The following is a 17203-nucleotide window of genomic DNA, read 5'->3' as shown; positions in this document are numbered from 1 at the left end:
CTTCAGCTGTGATGGGTAAGGAATACTTTACTATAAAAATGCCTAGGAATGATCATACAAAGTAGAAAATATGGACTCTACTCTCAAGAATGTGATGCTTCACTTTGCCTCTGGGTGTGCATGTAAGGGATGTGGCAGGGTGGAGAGGGTGAGAGGACAGGCAGGAGAAAAGGAATGAAGAAGGCAGTTCAAAAAAGAAGGGATACACAAGCATCCATCAGACGAGGTCTCTGTCCCAATAAAAGCCAACCTGAAAAGAAATGTCAGGAATTTTTTGCACCACCCTGTGAATCCCATATGGGTTTGAGATTTGCTGTCAGTGAGGCTCTGTTTTTTCTGGCAATGGACTGGGTTCTACATGCCCTTCCAGATGAGGTGAAGCCTAAATGCTTCAGGGGTAGTGTGGTCAGTCGGAAATATGTTCCTACTCTTAGGACTATGGAGACTACAGAACACTAACAACAAGCTTATAGAAGCCTGTATTGGAAAACAATATGAACACACACAACCTGCTAAAGCTGTGGAGAGGCCTGGTCAAGCAGGAATTGTGGAGATGCAAGCGGCAAGAAGTGCAAGAAGGTGGCATAGAAATGCGCTAAGAAGTATGTGAAGTGTTTGTGCTGAGCTTTCTCTTGCCTTCGTCATCCTAGCTCATTAGCACTGCATTGCTCAGAATGAAGAGTTTAATCACCGTCTGAAGTGGGTGGTAGAAAAAAAGGGAAGGCAGAGATTTGGTAGCTATAGAATCAGTTCAGCTAAGGACTTGTGGAATGATCAAAGAGACCTGTCCTCGATTGTTGCAATAGCTCATCCTTCCCTTCCCTTCCTTTCCCTTCCCTTCCCCTTCCCTCCCCCTCTTCCCTCTCTCAGTTTCCTTTTCCTTTCTTTCCCTTCTCTCCACTTTTCTCCCTTCCTTCCTTGCTTCCTTCCTTCCTTTCCTTCTTCAAATATTAGCTAAGGGTTTACTTTGGTCCAGACACTGGGCAGTGGTGGGAGTGCACAGATGGTTAAGATGTAGCCTCTTCCCACAGAGAGTTTCTTGTCATGAGGGGAGGTCACTCCCGTTCCTCCCTGTCAGTAATAGCTGAAAACAGTGGTCCTGGGTTGGGGACCTCTATCTGTGCTCTCTTGGGAACCTCTAGATGCCCTTCTAGCAGGCAGCTTAGTTGGCTGGATAACTAAGCAGTGCCCTCATGGGGTTTGGATCTTAAGAAGCCGCTATGGCACCATGACAGTGCTGCCATTCTCCCGGATGTTTCTCTCATTTCCACTTAGGTTAGCATGATCCTACTGTTCTACCTGGAATCTGAGACGATGGAACTGTCTAGCTAGGCAGAACCTATAGACTGTGTGATGAGATGGAATAAAAGTATAATTCCCAGGAATGAGCCCTTAGTCCAGAATGAGATGACCAGATTCAAGTCTTGGTGCTTCCACTCATCAGTCTTTTGGGTAAAAGAATTGAAATTGAGCCATTCAGTGCGTGCTCAATAAGATTAGTGGGATGTGTAAAGACAGCCTTAGTCACAACACAACTATCATCTGGAAAGAGTTGCTTGACCAATCAATGAATACTTTAGCTTGAATTCATTTGCAATTAGGTAGGCAAGATCAGATAGATCAGATGGAAGGAGGCAGAAGGAACAGTCTAAAGCCCGTGCTTCTATCTCAGAGTAGAAGTCATGGGGCAGACTGTGTTTTGGGGAGAGCTGGAGAGGCAGAGGGGAGAAGGAAGGTGGTTGGGTAGAAAGTCTTCCTTGCCCTTCCCAGTGGTTGCTCATGTTCTGCGCTGGCCTCTTATAGCAACCCTAGCTCCCACTTATATGCAGCAAAGCCATGATTCATGTGTATCAGAATTGTCATATTTACTTGTCCTTCTTACCCACTGAACTCTTATTTCCTTGAGGGCAGGGGCTGGGTCTTATTTACCTTTTAATCTCCAGCACTTAGCACAATGCAATGAGTGAAAGTCAAAGGAAAACTTCTTTGATTTGGTCATTTTGCCCAGGGGTCTCAGTTTTTGCAACAAAATAACCTGAACTAATAATATCTACCATTATTCTAGATTTATAAGCAGAGAAACATAGTACCGAAAGGTTAAGGAACTCAGTTAGAAAAACAACAACTACTTATAACCAGTACAAGAACAGGAATGAAAAGAGTTCCCATGCCTTTCATGAACTGATATGCTTTGTTGCAAGCACAAGAATTACTAATGAAACAGAATTAGGAAAAAAATTAAAAAAGAATTAGTTTCTATCTTGAGCTGAGACAAGTGTTTTAAACTTTCCATTTTTGTAAATAGAGCTCTGTTAGTTATTTTCAGTAATCAGCTTTGTGATAAGACAAAAGAGGACAGATGTCAGATCATCACTTTGGTAACTCGTGTAGTGCATATTTGATTCACCCATACATGCTAAGCCAGCTTTCCAAAAGAATGGAAATCAGACTGTCAAAATGCCAGGCCCCAGTGCTGGGTGAAAAGCAAAATTGGTCCAGTTTCTTCAGTGTCCTAGAGAACATCCCTTTCAGTAATGACAAGTCACAGTTTGCCCCCTTGATGACCTGGTTGGGTTGACAGATTTTACAGTGTTTAAGAATGAACAGTGAGGAGTGTGCTATTTGGAGACTCTCCAGAACTATTCTTCAAAGTGTCAGAAAGATTGCAACAGGGCGTGCAGTTCAGAAGTTCAGTTAAGTTTAAGATCCTTTACCCTGAAAAGTTTTCATTAATTGTTTTTTTTCCTTTTCTTGTACGCCCCAATGAATGCTGCAGTTGCAAATTTCATAGCATGACTTGGTCAAAATCCACTCAAAATTATGCCCCAAATATGCTTTTAAAGCTATGCTGTCAAGTTTTGCAGCCCTGGGAGGCTCAGATAATTCAAAAAGTATCTGATTTTCAGTAACCAGATTTCTAGTTATATTGAATTTCAGATTCTTCCAGGAGCCCCAACTCTGAAGTATTTCTCTTAAAAGCAATCAAACTTTCTGACCTTTACTTTAAGAAATTTTTTATTATTCTTTACCAACTTTACCTCAATAGAGAAACTACAGTTAACAAGCCATAAACAATAAAACTTCTGTAATAATAATAAAATAGAATATTGTTATCATAGCTTTAGAAGCCATATAGATAACCGTTTATGTTTAAGATACATTAGAACCAGAAGTATCACTGATAAATAAAAAGCCCAGTGGATTAATAACTACACATTAGTTAGTAATGAAGGGCTTAAGAAATACATAGACCTGAGAATGCTATTGGATTTATGAGATCAATATGGGAGGCATTTGGAAAATGCTGGAGGGCATTTTTGGTTGTCACAACAATGAAAAGGGCCAGAATGGACTTTAGTGGAAAAGAGGCAGGGATGCTGAATATCCTGAAGTGTGTGGGACAGTTTTACATAGCAAACAGGTGTCCTGTATCTCGTTCAACTTTTCAATGGCTGTTCAGGTATTCATGTAGGTAAAAAGCCTGTTTATAATTATCTGAAACTGGAATCAAACCCTGTTTCCTGCCTTTACATATAAGCCTAAAGGACTCTTTTGCACAGTTTTAATACTTTTGCAGGAATGCAGCTACTATGCAAATTATGGGAGGGATGCAATTTGGGCAGGGAGGGGGTGGTAGACTTTGTCAACAGTTGCTCTCCATCTTAAGAAATCACCAGTGGCAAGACTGCTTACGATATTAGATTATGTTACCAACAGAACAGACCTGTGACAATCTGCATGAATAGTTGTCACGTTCACAGTGATTCTGCATGTAGCTACGATGTACGACTATATCATTATGCCTTCTTGGGGAGTTATGTCCCAGCATTTATATACCCAAAACATAAGTCACATCTAGTTGCTTTGTATTTCTTTTTGGTTGTTGATGTTAGTTTCAAGTGTACAAAACAATGTAATAGACATTTATATCCCTCACAAAGTGATAACCCCTCTACCCCAATCTACTTAGTTTTCTTGTATTTCTGCTTTATAATACAGCTAGGACGTTATATTCATTTTTTTGAGCTTATTTGAATAAAATAGGTTATGGATTTCCTTTCAAGATAGTAAAAGAGGACATTATAAAATATGTATGTAAAAGGAGACATTGGCTCTGAGAGGGTGAAAAGCCATTCTGCTAGGTCAAAACTTAGCGGGTAAAGATGGTAAAGTAAAAGATTCCAGTCTGTAGCATAGAAAGGTCCTTACAGGAACACAGTATTTGCTCTGTCTGAGCCTCACTGCTCCAAGCAGAAACGGGCTCAGTTTTCCCAATTTCAATTACTGACATGCCATTTTTATGGTTTATAGCATTATCTGCCTATGCTACTATTTACTTAGTATCTTTCTTGAAATGAAATAAATCCATTTTTACTTCAATGTCGTCTATAAATTTGGTATGATTAAAAAAATAAATGTGATGTGCTAGTTACATTTTCCCTAGTACACATTAAAACAAATATGCAATAATTAAAGGAAAAGGTAAAGGTTGTTCCTGTAACAATAAGATCATTTTGTGTATCCTTGGTATGCATACCATACTTTGGGAGATGGTGCTATAGAAAAGATATATGCTAACAAAGATTACAGGCTTGGAAAATACACTTTAAGGAAAAAGAATGATCCAATTTCATGCTTTCATTTTCTTTGTTCCTTAGAACATATTCTCCTTTTCCTAAAATAGGTCCTAAATGCTGATTTCAAACATTAATGCTTTATCACAAATACAAATAATTTAAAAGTACGGTGGAGTATATGTAAAATAGTACCTGTAGCACACAATACTGATAATCTTCATGAGGACACTCCTTATTGAACTCTTATTTGAAAAACTTCTTGTAGCAGGGCAAAGTCTCCAGTCACTGTTTTCAGCAGGTTATGTACAATTTAACTTTAGTAAAAACAAAATAGGGCATCCACAGCAACAAGTCTTTTTGAATAAGCACCTTAAATAATTTTGTTTATTTAGTATGCATTTGTCAAGTCACTACTATGTGCAAATCACTTTTCTGGGCATTGGGATATAGCTATAAACAAAACAAAGTTTCTTTCCTTGTGGAGCTTATATTTCATTAACATCAGATAAGAATAAAAGCAAACTTGATTTCCATTGGTCCCGAGAAGGAACTCTTAGTAGATGGGGATATAGCATACGCCATACCAGTCACATGGCCTAAGTTTGGCATCAGAGATGTGCACACATGATACCGTCATTTATCATTTTATTTTACATAGCAAAGTGATTTTAAAATTCTTTTGTTTGTATAGCTCTTCTAACCGTATATTATTTTGATGCTTTGCACATACTTTGCAGCCCCAGTGAAAATTCCACTCCATAATTTAAGGAATTTTCTATTACTTCAGTTTTCATTTTTCATACATAATTTAAATTGTCCTTAGATCACTTTGAGTCAGTCTTTCCTGTTATTCGTGTCATTAGTATCATCAGTAAATGGTTACCAGAGCTTCTTAGTGATCATTTAAAGGACTATAAGTGTTCCTTTTCTTAATCTTCTCTATTAAAGACACTTAAAAAATAATACCAAAGGGTGAATTAAGGTGATGAGAGCTGTTAACTAGAGTTCAGCATTACTCAAAGAGAACATTCCTGTCATAAGACTATGGTGACATGTCTTATTATTAATTTCCAGATAGTGGGTGCATCTGAATTACCAGCTATTAAAGTTAGATGGAATTCATACATTGTATTAGTCTATTAGTCATTTCCAAACAGCTGAAATAAAAACCCACTGCTTTAGATTATTTTCAAAATCTCAGGTGGCACCATTGGCCTTTATAGGTTCAGCAAATGGAAATTTTAAAAATAAGAAACCTAAACTCGTCACAAAAAGTGTTCTGAAATGCCAGTCAGTAGTTGCTATTTAAAAGAACTGACTCTGAGGCATTCTAAGATTCTGAGAAGTCGCGGGTCACTGGAGAAAATCTAAGTTATGCCCCAATGGCTTTTGTGTTAGGAATTTTGGGTTCTATCTTTTTCAAAACAGGTCATCCATGTTTGGCAATTCCCAATTAAGAGAATTTTCGACTGACTAGAACATGTTTGTCTTTCAAGATATTATGTTTTGAGACATTTAAAACAACGCTTATCTTTTGAGACATGTCCCTCTGAAGTACTGTAATCTATTTGCCTGTGAAAATAACTTTTTTTTTACATGACTATTAAGCTACTTTGGCAGTGGCGTCAAGAACAATGTTGACATTCTGTAGACTTAATATTGTTCCTTAAAGAATAATTATTGTTAAAATCAAAGGGATGGATGTGATGGAGAAAACACTCTAAGAGAAGAGACCTTTTGAATGAAGGAATTTGATTTGTTTGTTTCCTTTCCACTGCTGGAGCTAAGCAATTAGGACAGTGCCTGGCACATAGTAGGTGCTCAATAAATATCTACTGACTGACTAAGTGAATGTAAAAGAGTATCCCAGTGGCCTTAGTGGAGGCCTGCCTGAGGAAGAGGCATCGTCAATAGGGACAGTAGTGGGAAGCCTTCCACCAGAGTGAAGAGAACTTGATCTACAAACCACTGTGTGGCTTTGCAATCTGACTGTACCCCGTGTGGACTTCTCCATCCGCCCAGTACCTCCATTGTCTCTTGTGTCAACAGAGGATAATAATAATTAACACTACCTACCACATTGTTGAGTGGAATAAATAAGGTTATAAGTCTAAAGTGTTTAGCACATAGAACATTTTCAGTAAATATCAGCTAATTTCAGAGTTATGATTATAGATTGTATATTGATGTTGGGTTGAGATCCTGGAATTTCTATGTTAAATTTGGGCAAGAATTAAACACTGAGACCAGTCAGTATATGCTGTTTTTATAAAGCATGTTGATAAAGAAGTCTTGATCTTAGGTATAAAAGGTCAGAATAAAAGCGTTGAAGAGATAATGCATTTTCATTGTACACCCAGGAGTAACTGGCCATTTCTTTGTAACTTAGTTTTAATATAAAGAAGAAGCAACCACTTACTATGCAAGATACAAGGGAGAGAAAGTGTGTTGTTCTTTACTCACTAGCCTTCAGTGACTCTCCATTTTATTTTTTACAGAGTAAATGACACTAGCAATCAAAATGGTCCCTGTCTTGTTCTAACCAATCCTCACTGTTTGGTAAAAGTTTCAACCTAGTTTTACATTAGTTTTGATTACCTTCCCTCCAAACATGCAAATCTTTCCTCTCAATGCTACACATACACTCTGGGATTTGAAGGTGCTTACCCTTCGAATGAACCCAGCATTTTCCCACCCCAGTGTTTATTTTGAGTACACATTAAAAAAAAAATCCCCACTTAACAAAATTCCAATCATTGTCTAAGTTCAATGCTAACCTCTTCATGAGGGTCTTTGCTAGAATGTCCAGTGCTCTCTCCATTGGAGTCTCCTGTCAATTTATCTGCTGTTGTCAATTCGCTTGATGTTTATCTGAGTTGTGTACCAGCTTTTCCCAAAATGTTTTGTTCATCCTTTATCTTCTATAGCTGCTAGCTTGGCACATAGCTCAATAAATATAAATTATTTAATCTAGTTTACCTTTTCTTCTTTAAAAAAAAAGAGGATTCATTCCATGTCTTCTGGGGAGAAGATTCTTTTGGCAATATTTTTAGCTTTCTGGTTTTTACCAAGAATTGTCTCCAAAACAGAAAATAAAGGAACATGGTAAGGCACAAAGTGAAAGACTGAGAAAAGAAGAAGAGGAGATTGGGGATTTTCCTTCCTCTCATGGCAAGGATTGTCAAAAAATGGTGGATAAGAGAGGGAAGGGAGATACTGGGGTTTGCAATCTATGCTAAGGTGTGTACATTCTAGTTGACTAGTTTCTTGGTAACTCTTGGGAGAAAGGGTACTAGATATCTTTACATTGCCATAGGACCCAGAGCTACTAGGTGAAGGAAAGCAAGGAGAAAACATCTCTCCGCCCAGCCTGGAAATGAACTAGCCGCAGCTACAGCTGTCTTCATGTGATGAATTGCCCTCTGTGGGTGGTAGTGGGGTGAGTATGCAGGGCAGAGACACCAAAGATAGAAGTAAAATTTGTGTTTATGGCTGGACATTCCTTGTAGATTATGTTATACACAGAGCACAAATAAGCATGAGAGAGAGGAGTGTTTGACATGGGGTTATTCCTTTTTTTGTTTTTCAGTTTTGTATTGCTGGGGAGATATAGGACTGTAGAGGGGCTTGGAGGGGAGGGCAGGATTAGTGACAGGCTTGTCTACAATGGCCCACACTGTGAGAAGAAGGGAAAGCAATGGCATAGACTTAGTTGACAAAGGTGGGGCCAGGCCACCATATCATTGCTGGAATTTCCGTTTTAATGGTGCCACAGCTATGATACTTCTGATGCTGAGTGCTGGTGGCCAGTGGAGCACAGAATTACCTCTCTGGGCTACAAATGCTTGAGCAGCAAGCTCAGAGAGTCCTCCAGTGCCCCGTCTCCACCGCGCTCCACCTTGCTTCCTACTTCATAGAGAACCTGGAGGTCATTAGGTGGGGAATCCCTTACTGTTCTCTCACAAAACCTACAAAACTTCCTACTCTGCAGCCATTCGTTCCTTCTTTCTATCTGTTCTATTAAAAGAATCACTTCCTTTGCTAAGGCCAGTTCCTCTCCCACCTTTTCAGGACACTTTACTCTCAGTGTTGACGTTTCTCTTCCATACATTCCATTCTTCCTTCTCAATTAGAGCTTTCTCACCACAATTTCAGAATGCTTAAATGTCTTGAAGAAATTTTCCTGATCCTGTGTTTCCAGCTATCATTTTTCTCTCCTACTTTATTTACAACCATACTTCAGAAAGAGATGTGTCTAGCATTGTAGGCAGAGCTCAATAAATATTTGTTGAAAGAATGGGAAACTGAAAAGGGATAATGAAACACTCTCTTCTTCAATATAATTCAAGTGTATTGTACTGTTATGTACCATGTTTCCCGGTAAATAAGACCTAACTGGACAATCAGCTCTAATGCATCTTTTGGAGCAAAAATTAATATAAGACCTGGTCTTATATTATACTACTTTATATACGACCTGGTATTATATTATAGTAAAATAAGACCGGGTCTTATATTAAGTTTTGCTCCAAAAGATGCATTAGAGCTGATTGTCCAACTAGGTCTTATTTTCGGGGAAACACGGTATTATATACTCTTCTCACAAGCACATCTACACATGGTCATAGTGAAATAGGAATACAAATAATAGTAGTAATAGAAGTCCACATTTATTGAGAATTTATATTGTGACAGATACTGTGCTGTCACTTCACACACATTTACTCAGCACCTTTCACAATAATCCTGGGAGATACATCCTCATCCTTTTAATCCTTCTCCAGCCCAGGAAGCTAGAGGACAGAGAGGCCTGGGCAGCCATTGCTGCCAGAATCCAAACACAGGCAGTGGGCTCCAGAGCCAGCTCCAACCACAATCAGAGGAATCCTTGTTTTATCTTTTCTCTCATAGCAAGTGGTAAATTTATTTTATGTATAAAATAAAATTTATTTTATTTAAGGCAAAGTTTAAATAAGGAAGGTCATGTGGTTGAGTGGAAAAACATAATGTCAAAAGACCTGAATCCTGGATCTTAACTCTTTCATTATCTTGAAGTGAGTCACTTGGCCTGGTTTTTTTTTTTTTTTGGTCTTGTAAAACTGAGAAACTGGGCTGAAAGATCTCGAGTGCCTTCATTTAAAAGCTTTGTCAAATGTAAAGTGCTGTATAAATGTGAATTACAACTTTGATTTCATGCTCCTTGGAATATATTTTATGTTCAAACGACATGTCATCATTGTAAAGTCCCATACATAGCTTTAAGAAGTACTCACTTTCACGATATCCAACCAGGTTTCCAAGGTGGCCTAGCAAACAGTGTTTTCTGGCCCACGACTGCAACTTCATTTTATGCATCATGGTATTACTTTATTTAGGGAAAAAAAAGATTCTAGTTCTGGTCGACACTGAGTTTTTTCTTTTTAATAAATGTTTAGTTTTTTTGTGATTATAAGAGGAATATATGGTAATGATGGGAAAAAATGAAAAAATAGAAAGAAGGAAATAATCATCTAGAAACAATCCCTGTCAAAATTTGATGTATTTTTTAAAAAACATAACTGAGATCTTCTTTTAAGATATACAGTTTTATATCCTGCTGCTTTTTACTTAATATGCTATTAAGTAAACTGTCTTTCAGTGAAGCACAGTTTGCATGACAGGAAATAACCAACTCCCCTTGAGAAAAATTAAAGCAACCGGTGGCAGCCTCAAATCTGACTTTAATTTGTCACAATAGCGATTCTATTTCCTTCTTCTTCGGGGACAGGCTGACAAGTATCCTTGATTGTCACCACCACACCCTTTTCTTTCTTACCAAAGAACATAAGGTCAGGTGACGAAGTGAGCAATTTGTCATTTGGCACCTTCTGCCAAAGCAGGAGGAATACTGCAAAATACAGCTGAAAAGTTGCAAAATCTAGTATTTACATAGAAGTACAGCTAAATATTTTCTAATTAAGTTATAGAACTATTTGTTCAATGATATTGAAGCAGTTTCATACCAAAAAGGTATAGTCTAAATGTACTGTAAAAAGAAAATAACTATTATAATGTAAGAAAAATATTTAATATGTGTAATTATCATACATATGTCACATAAAAGGAATATATTGCATACATGTATTGACTTTGAACATTAAAATTCATATATAAAGAACAATTATAGTCTATTATGGTTAAGAGTCATACATCCTCATTCTTGTGCTCTGCCACTCTATTTTGGGGGTTTGAATTCTGACTAACAAGTTAGTTCTTGGATGACTTATTTCTCCTTTATGGGCCTCAGTCTAGATAGTAGAGCCTACTTCATAGGGATCTTTTGGGGATTAAATGAGTCTGTGCAAAGCATAGAAAGCAGTATCTAGAACCCAAGAGCTCCACATGTATTAGCTATTACTACATGTATATTATTAATTGATATGTGTATGGAACAATTGACCTATATCAGTGATTTCCGAATACTCATGGTTTCCAAAACCTCATGGGAGGTCCAGAGCCAGGCTTGCTGCATCAGATCACCTCACGATGCTTTGAAAAATATACTGTTTCAGAGATTCATGTTCAGTGAGTTTGCAGTTGCAGTGTGATGGGTGCTTTCTTGGAGATGTGCTGGGAGCACAGAGGAGGAAATGATTAGTTAGTCCCGTATGAGGATTGAAGAAGATTTCACAAATGCTCTAATGCTGGGCCAGGGCTCGAAGGGTGAGTAGGTGCTTCCTAGGAGAAGGGGTGTCTGGGGAGGGTATCCTCAGCAGAGAAAGAAGGTACATCTATAGTTCAACTTCATCTATTGAAGACCCACGGTGGGCAAGACAGGCTGCCGGGCACGTTGATCTCATTTACTTCTCACCTCAACCCAGTGAGGCTGGTGTGCCATTTTCCTTCTGTGTGTGGACTTTAAGTAGTTTGGGTTTCTTTCCCAAGCTCACAAAAGAAGTAGGATTCAAACCTGGATCTGTCTTCAAAGCTCGTTATCTTTCCATCAGGTTCCTCTGTTGACCATGGTTTAGAGAGGGTACTGAGCAGCGGAGTTCAGTGTGCATGGAACTCTGGGTGGGGCGACCATGGAAAGAAGCACCATGCAGTTGGGCGTAAATAGCTTCTGTTACTTCTAGTGTTCATGGCAACCCTTCTGTGCTTCTAGACCTTCAGGAGACACCAATCTTGAGGCGCCTTGCCCGCGTGGGATCCACATCTGGACTCCTGCATCCTGTGCCTGGGATTAAACAGCTCCCGTCTTAATGCTGTTGTGGTGGCTGTTGTTAGGTGCGGTGACTGAGCCACCTTCCTCTGGGGATTTTCCTTCCTAATTACTGCTCTTTTCCTCAGGCATCTGTTCTACTACTCTTCCTCCTAAGGTTACTTATAAGTAATAAACCACCCAGGTTCCCCAAGGCAGTTTGGTTTGCTAGTCAGAGAGCAAACAAGATCTTGATCTTATGTGTTAACCCTGAGATCTCCGTTTGGAAACACACAAGATTCTGGGGATGGAATGGTACATGCTTTCTCTGTGTTTCCACATACAGTCAAGTGGGGGCCATGGCAAGTCTTTTAGATTTTCTGCAACTTTGAAGGGAGGGTAGCAATGAGGAAACATAACCCTTCATTTTGTTTATTAATGAAGTCATAAGAGATAGGCTTCTGGGTAGGAGGTTGAATTTAATTTTATTTAACAAACAAGTCATTCTAGCTCAGTGACTCATAGGGTAACTTCAGTCAAAAGAAACTTAATTCATTCCCGCTTCCCTCTATATTTTATGGTCTCCAGAAATCCAAAGAAGCCACTATGCCAGAAATACTCTGTGTGGGTTAGGGTTTTACTCAAGGAAGTTTTGCAGGAGAAAACTGTCATTTATCTGTGCTGTGTTCAGGTACGTTAACAAAGCCACTGGGCCATGACACGAGCAGCCATGTTTGTACCAAATAGAATCCACCGTGGTGGTGGTGGTGGTGGTAGTGTGGGTATCTAAATAGTTTCTCACAGAGGAAAATAAATTGCTGGTGAAATTACTTCTTTGTGGGCTTTATCAACAGCTTTGTGCTTTGCTAAATGAAGCTTATTATAAACTAAAATTATAAAGGTCCTTAAACAAAATTGTTGCTGATTTTGTGATGCCTGTTCTGGCCATATGGCTCATGCATGATCGTGATTACCAACTGAAACTTCCAAATCAGGCTTCTCTTTCTTACTGCACTGAAGTCCCTTATTTCTCTTTTTCTTTTTACCTTCTTATTGAGATTTAATGGACATTTAACATTGTGTAAGTTTAAGGTGTGCAACCTGGATATTTCTACTTGACTCTCTTGAAAACAACTTGTCCCAACTGAGCTCACCATCTTTCCCCCAATTCACCCTCCAACTTGCCTCACCATTGACTTCATCTCCAATTTTTCAGATGGTCTGACTGACACTTGGAGCTTCCAGTATCATCAAGTTTTATCTCCTCTTCTCCACATCATCTCTGGATTTATACCTTTATTTCTATCACCACCATAGTCTTACGTTTCTCTTGATTCATTGAGTCTGTCCCTCCTATATGTCAGTTAATTTTCTTAAACACTATTTTATCCTGTCCATCTTTTTCTCAGAATTTTCTAGTGATCCTCTTTGTTTAATTCATTAGCTTCAAATTCTTTATCTTGGTATTCGAAGCCTTTTGTTTTCTCTTGCGTCAATGTACTTTACTACTCTCTGGACCTTTTCCTACTTAGTGACTTTTGTCTCCCATATGTCAGCTCAGTTTCATTTCTAGGCAATTCCTTAATCAGTCAACATTCTACCTTATCTTTCAGAGTTTAGCACAAGACCATAAAGACTTCTTCTGCTCAGGGCACTTCAGTAATTTATGCCTTCTTTTGTTTCTGATTTATTGTCTGTGTCAATTATTTTAGAACTAGATAATTTACGCTGTTGTATGGTACTTGGTTTAATGTGTGTTTGTCTTGTCCATGTAACGAGATTGTTAGGTATTTGAGGCTAGATGAATATCTGAAAGTTTCCTTTGCAGCACTCAGAATCCTCCTCCCAGGGACAAGATTTAATAGGTGTCCCCTGGCTACCCCCTCATCCTTGTCGACTTGAGAAGAATTGTTCAGATATTTGAAGTTGGTGTCTCTGGCAGACTCCAGTCATAACACTGTTCAAGACAGGAGCTAGTCGTCATCTAAAAGACTATCTCAGTCCTGTGATTATTGGGCTCAGGGTCCCATGGCCTCATGGCCTGCTTGTCATAGAGAGGGTGTTCTATTTGTTGAATGAATGACAACCTAGAGAAAATATTGGATTCCCTGATTCAATTTTCTATTTTTCATCGCTTAAGTGAAAAAAAAAATCTATTAAATGATGTCAGCCAGGTTCACAGAAGGCAATGGGTGTTTTCAGTTCTAGCTTTAGAAGGTGAAAACTTATTTTTTTGGAATCTGGTGTTTCCCAGACAGTCAGCTATATTGAATGATCTCTCCAACTTCTCTGGCCTCTACTTGAATACCTCATCTTCCAATAAAATTTATATTCAGCTGAGTAGAATTCTTTGCACCTCTTCCCTGGTTCCTTAGATTTGGAAGCATATTTTAGAATGGCCCTGAAAGTTGGCTTTAGCCTGCAGCCGTCCTTCACATCATTGTTGCTTCAGTAACTGCTCCTGTTGTAATGCCTCCAGAAAGCCTTCCCTAATTTTCCAAGACAAAATTAATGATTCCCTTCCCCAACTTTTCCAAAGTTAATCACTCTCGCCTCTGACTCCCGTATTCACCTACACGTTTCTATATTATGTATACTCTTGTTATTCATGCATGTATTGTTAGATGTGTCACATCACATTAAAATATAGTAGTTGCTTATGTCTCTGAAAATCCCTCAGAGGCAGTGGTTATGTCTCATCTTTATGTTCCTGCACCTGGAATACTGCCTACCCCAGGCTGTGCTCTGTCGATAGTCACTGATGAATAGTGACAAGGAATGAGTAAAACTGTGAAGACACCATCAACTCTGTCTTTTGCAAATGAGTGGCATTTCGGTGGCTAACCATCCTCCTGGTCTGGCACTTCCTCATCTGAAGTGCTGGGAGCTTACAGCCAGAAACCCTGAGCGCACATCATGGAGCCTGGTCCAGATGAGTCAGAAGGCACCACAACCACAACCAGTGCCCGGCCTTTCTTCTAGAGGAAGGCAAATATTGAACTTTGAAATTGTGGGGTGTTACCTTGGCACTCATGAGAAGTCTTAGTCCCACCTCCCTTCTCTGCTTGGGGAACACAGGGCTGGGGGTCCGGGCTTTGCGGAGGGAGGGGCTATCATTCTGTCAGCACAGCTTCTTTCAATCACATTGTAACATTTTTTAAAGGATGTTTTTATTTTATTTTCTCTTTCTCTTTTTCTTTTTTGCCTTTTTATTGAGATTTAATGGACATTTAACACTGTGCAAGTTTAAGGTGTGCAACCTGTTGATTTAATACATTTTATCTACTGCAACCTGATTACCACTATAGCATCAGCTAACACTCGGTCAAGTCACGTCATTATCACTTCATTTTTGTGGTGGAACAATTAAGATCTATTAACAACTTTGAAGTTTATAATGCAACATTATTACTATAAATTACTATGGCTGTGCATTAGATCTCCAGAACTTATGTACTTACTAGTTGCAAGTCTGTGCCCCTACACAACAACTCATCCCATAACATTTTAGTTTAGGTTTTTTACATTTTGTGTGGTTCTCATAGGGAACGTTAAAAGTTATCTTTAAGAAGATTACTGAAAGACTGTCATCATCTGTGTAGAATTATGTCTCAGAAAATGGAGTTTGGAAGCAAATTGCCTCTCTGCCTTTAAGATTAGGCTATCATCTAGCATCAGATGGGTTGTAACATGCTGGCTGTCTTTTGGTTGACAGTCCTTCTGTGAATGAATTTTATATTTCTACAGGGTGTAATATGTTTTAGATGGCAGCTTTTAAAAAAGCATTTGAGTCTCTGGGTTACTTTTCCTTCATAAAAAGATATAGATATAGATCTTTGTAAACATTTGTTTTATTTTGGAAATAATAAGCACAGGAAAATATTTTTATAGCTCTAATAAAATTATCTCATGCTTGTGCAGCGAAAATGGCCCTTCCTGGAGAGGCAGATCTGGACAAATAGAACTTTAAAGATTAAGATTAGCAAATTAACGGACAGGAAAAGCCAGACAGCCAATGAACCTACTACTGCAAAGTCCAGGGGCTGGTCTGGAGCTCCAGGCTGTCTTGGGCAACTGATATTTGGTGCCCTAAAATCTCCAGCTGAAGCTGCTTCTTCCCCTCAAGCTCCACAGTCACTGGGATGCTGGCTTTGTATGCCACTTCCTTTGCTGAGCTAGTGTGGAAATCGTATTGTGTTCTGAAATGGTTGCTATGGGAACATCTCCACCTAGTCATTATCTACTCAGGCTACTGATTATATTAAACCAGGAGACGAAGATGTAGAAGGGGCCACGGTAGCCACCTGTTCTGCTAAGAATTGTAATTGTTTTTGCCACAGTCACCTCTGTGGTCACACATGTCTCTGAAAACTCTTCTCTACACATTTTCTCCTCTCTTGTTCCCTACCAAACAGTTAGTAAATGAAATAAATCTATAGGACATTGGCATTGGGTTACCAGAGTCATTACATTTCCATTGCCCTTGTCTCCTCCTGTTTTCTCATGTGGAACAAAAACAGTTGTCACCCTTTTCTCTCACTCTGTTGTGCCTCTCCATGCTAAGGTGCCAAGATGACTCTCTTCTTCAGGGGTCTATGATTCTAGGGTCCCACACAATGGTGCTGAAGCCACAGTTTCACCATGTGACTGTATATAACACAGATATGCACATACCTGTTGCTACCTGGTGACAAGCTGCTGTAATTGCAGACTAAGTTAGGAAATTGCGGAGAGTGACCACAGTGATGTTATTGGTTCTAGTTTCAACTCACTAAGAAGGTAGAAGGTATATGAGAGAATTCGATAATGGAATGCATAGTACCACAGAAAGGAAAAATCTCAGGGCTTCAGTCCTATCTGAGCTGTTCAGTTAAATGTAAGGGGTGACTGACAATTATAGTTATTTAATATAATCGAATTGGTAAGTTAACAATAGTTACTGGGATCTCAGTAACTATAAAGACAATGTCCTTTAGGATCTTATAGTCCATTTAGGTATGCGCTTTACCCATCTAAGGAAACGAATTTGAGACCACTTATAAAACAAAATACAAATTAATATTCCTGGCATGTATTACTGATAAAGAAACTTGAGTGAAAGAGGTATTCGGAGTGGAGTGCTGAGCAGAGAAGAAAGGGAATTTCAGGATGGATAGAAAATACTGCCACTCATGACTGGAGGGGCATGAGCAACCGGTAGGGTGAAATAGGGGTGGGGGGTGTAGAGAGCATCCCTGGCTAGGGGAAGGGGGCTGGGGTTGAGTCCAGGCACTAGGCGGTTTTGGGGGTATCATCAACAGAGGGGTGAGAGGGTGGCACCTGCTTGTATGTGATCGTTTATATGGTGAATAATATAACAGTGAAATATTAGCTACATTACATTTCTGTTTAAAATTTTAATTGTTTCTAGTTTTTTTTCAGCTTACAAAAGTAAAATAAGCTATTG

At 39.0% G+C, this 17203-nt stretch overlaps 1 protein-coding gene across 5 annotated transcripts in view; it reads right to left on the bottom strand.

Annotated features, from left to right (window-relative positions):
• PDE7B (phosphodiesterase 7B) overlaps positions 1 to 17203 on the bottom strand; it is a 386530-nt gene that overhangs the window by 53685 nt on the left and 315642 nt on the right. The window contains exon 1 of one of the 5 annotated variants that reach the window (XM_033102910.1): positions 4770 to 4787. The exons of the other annotated variants lie outside the window; for them this stretch is intronic. The gene's annotated coding sequence lies outside the window, so the exon portion shown is untranslated. Of the gene's footprint in view, positions 1 to 4769; positions 4788 to 17203 lie in introns of those variants that run through there. 5 annotated transcript variants of the gene reach the window in all.

Source organism: Rhinolophus ferrumequinum, chromosome 3 (genome assembly GCF_004115265.2).
Source record: "Rhinolophus ferrumequinum isolate MPI-CBG mRhiFer1 chromosome 3, mRhiFer1_v1.p, whole genome shotgun sequence".
NCBI classification, from domain to species: Eukaryota; Metazoa; Chordata; class Mammalia; order Chiroptera; family Rhinolophidae; genus Rhinolophus; species Rhinolophus ferrumequinum.
The sequence above is the reverse complement of the archived record's forward strand: the minus strand, read 5'-3'. Positions and strand labels throughout refer to the sequence as shown.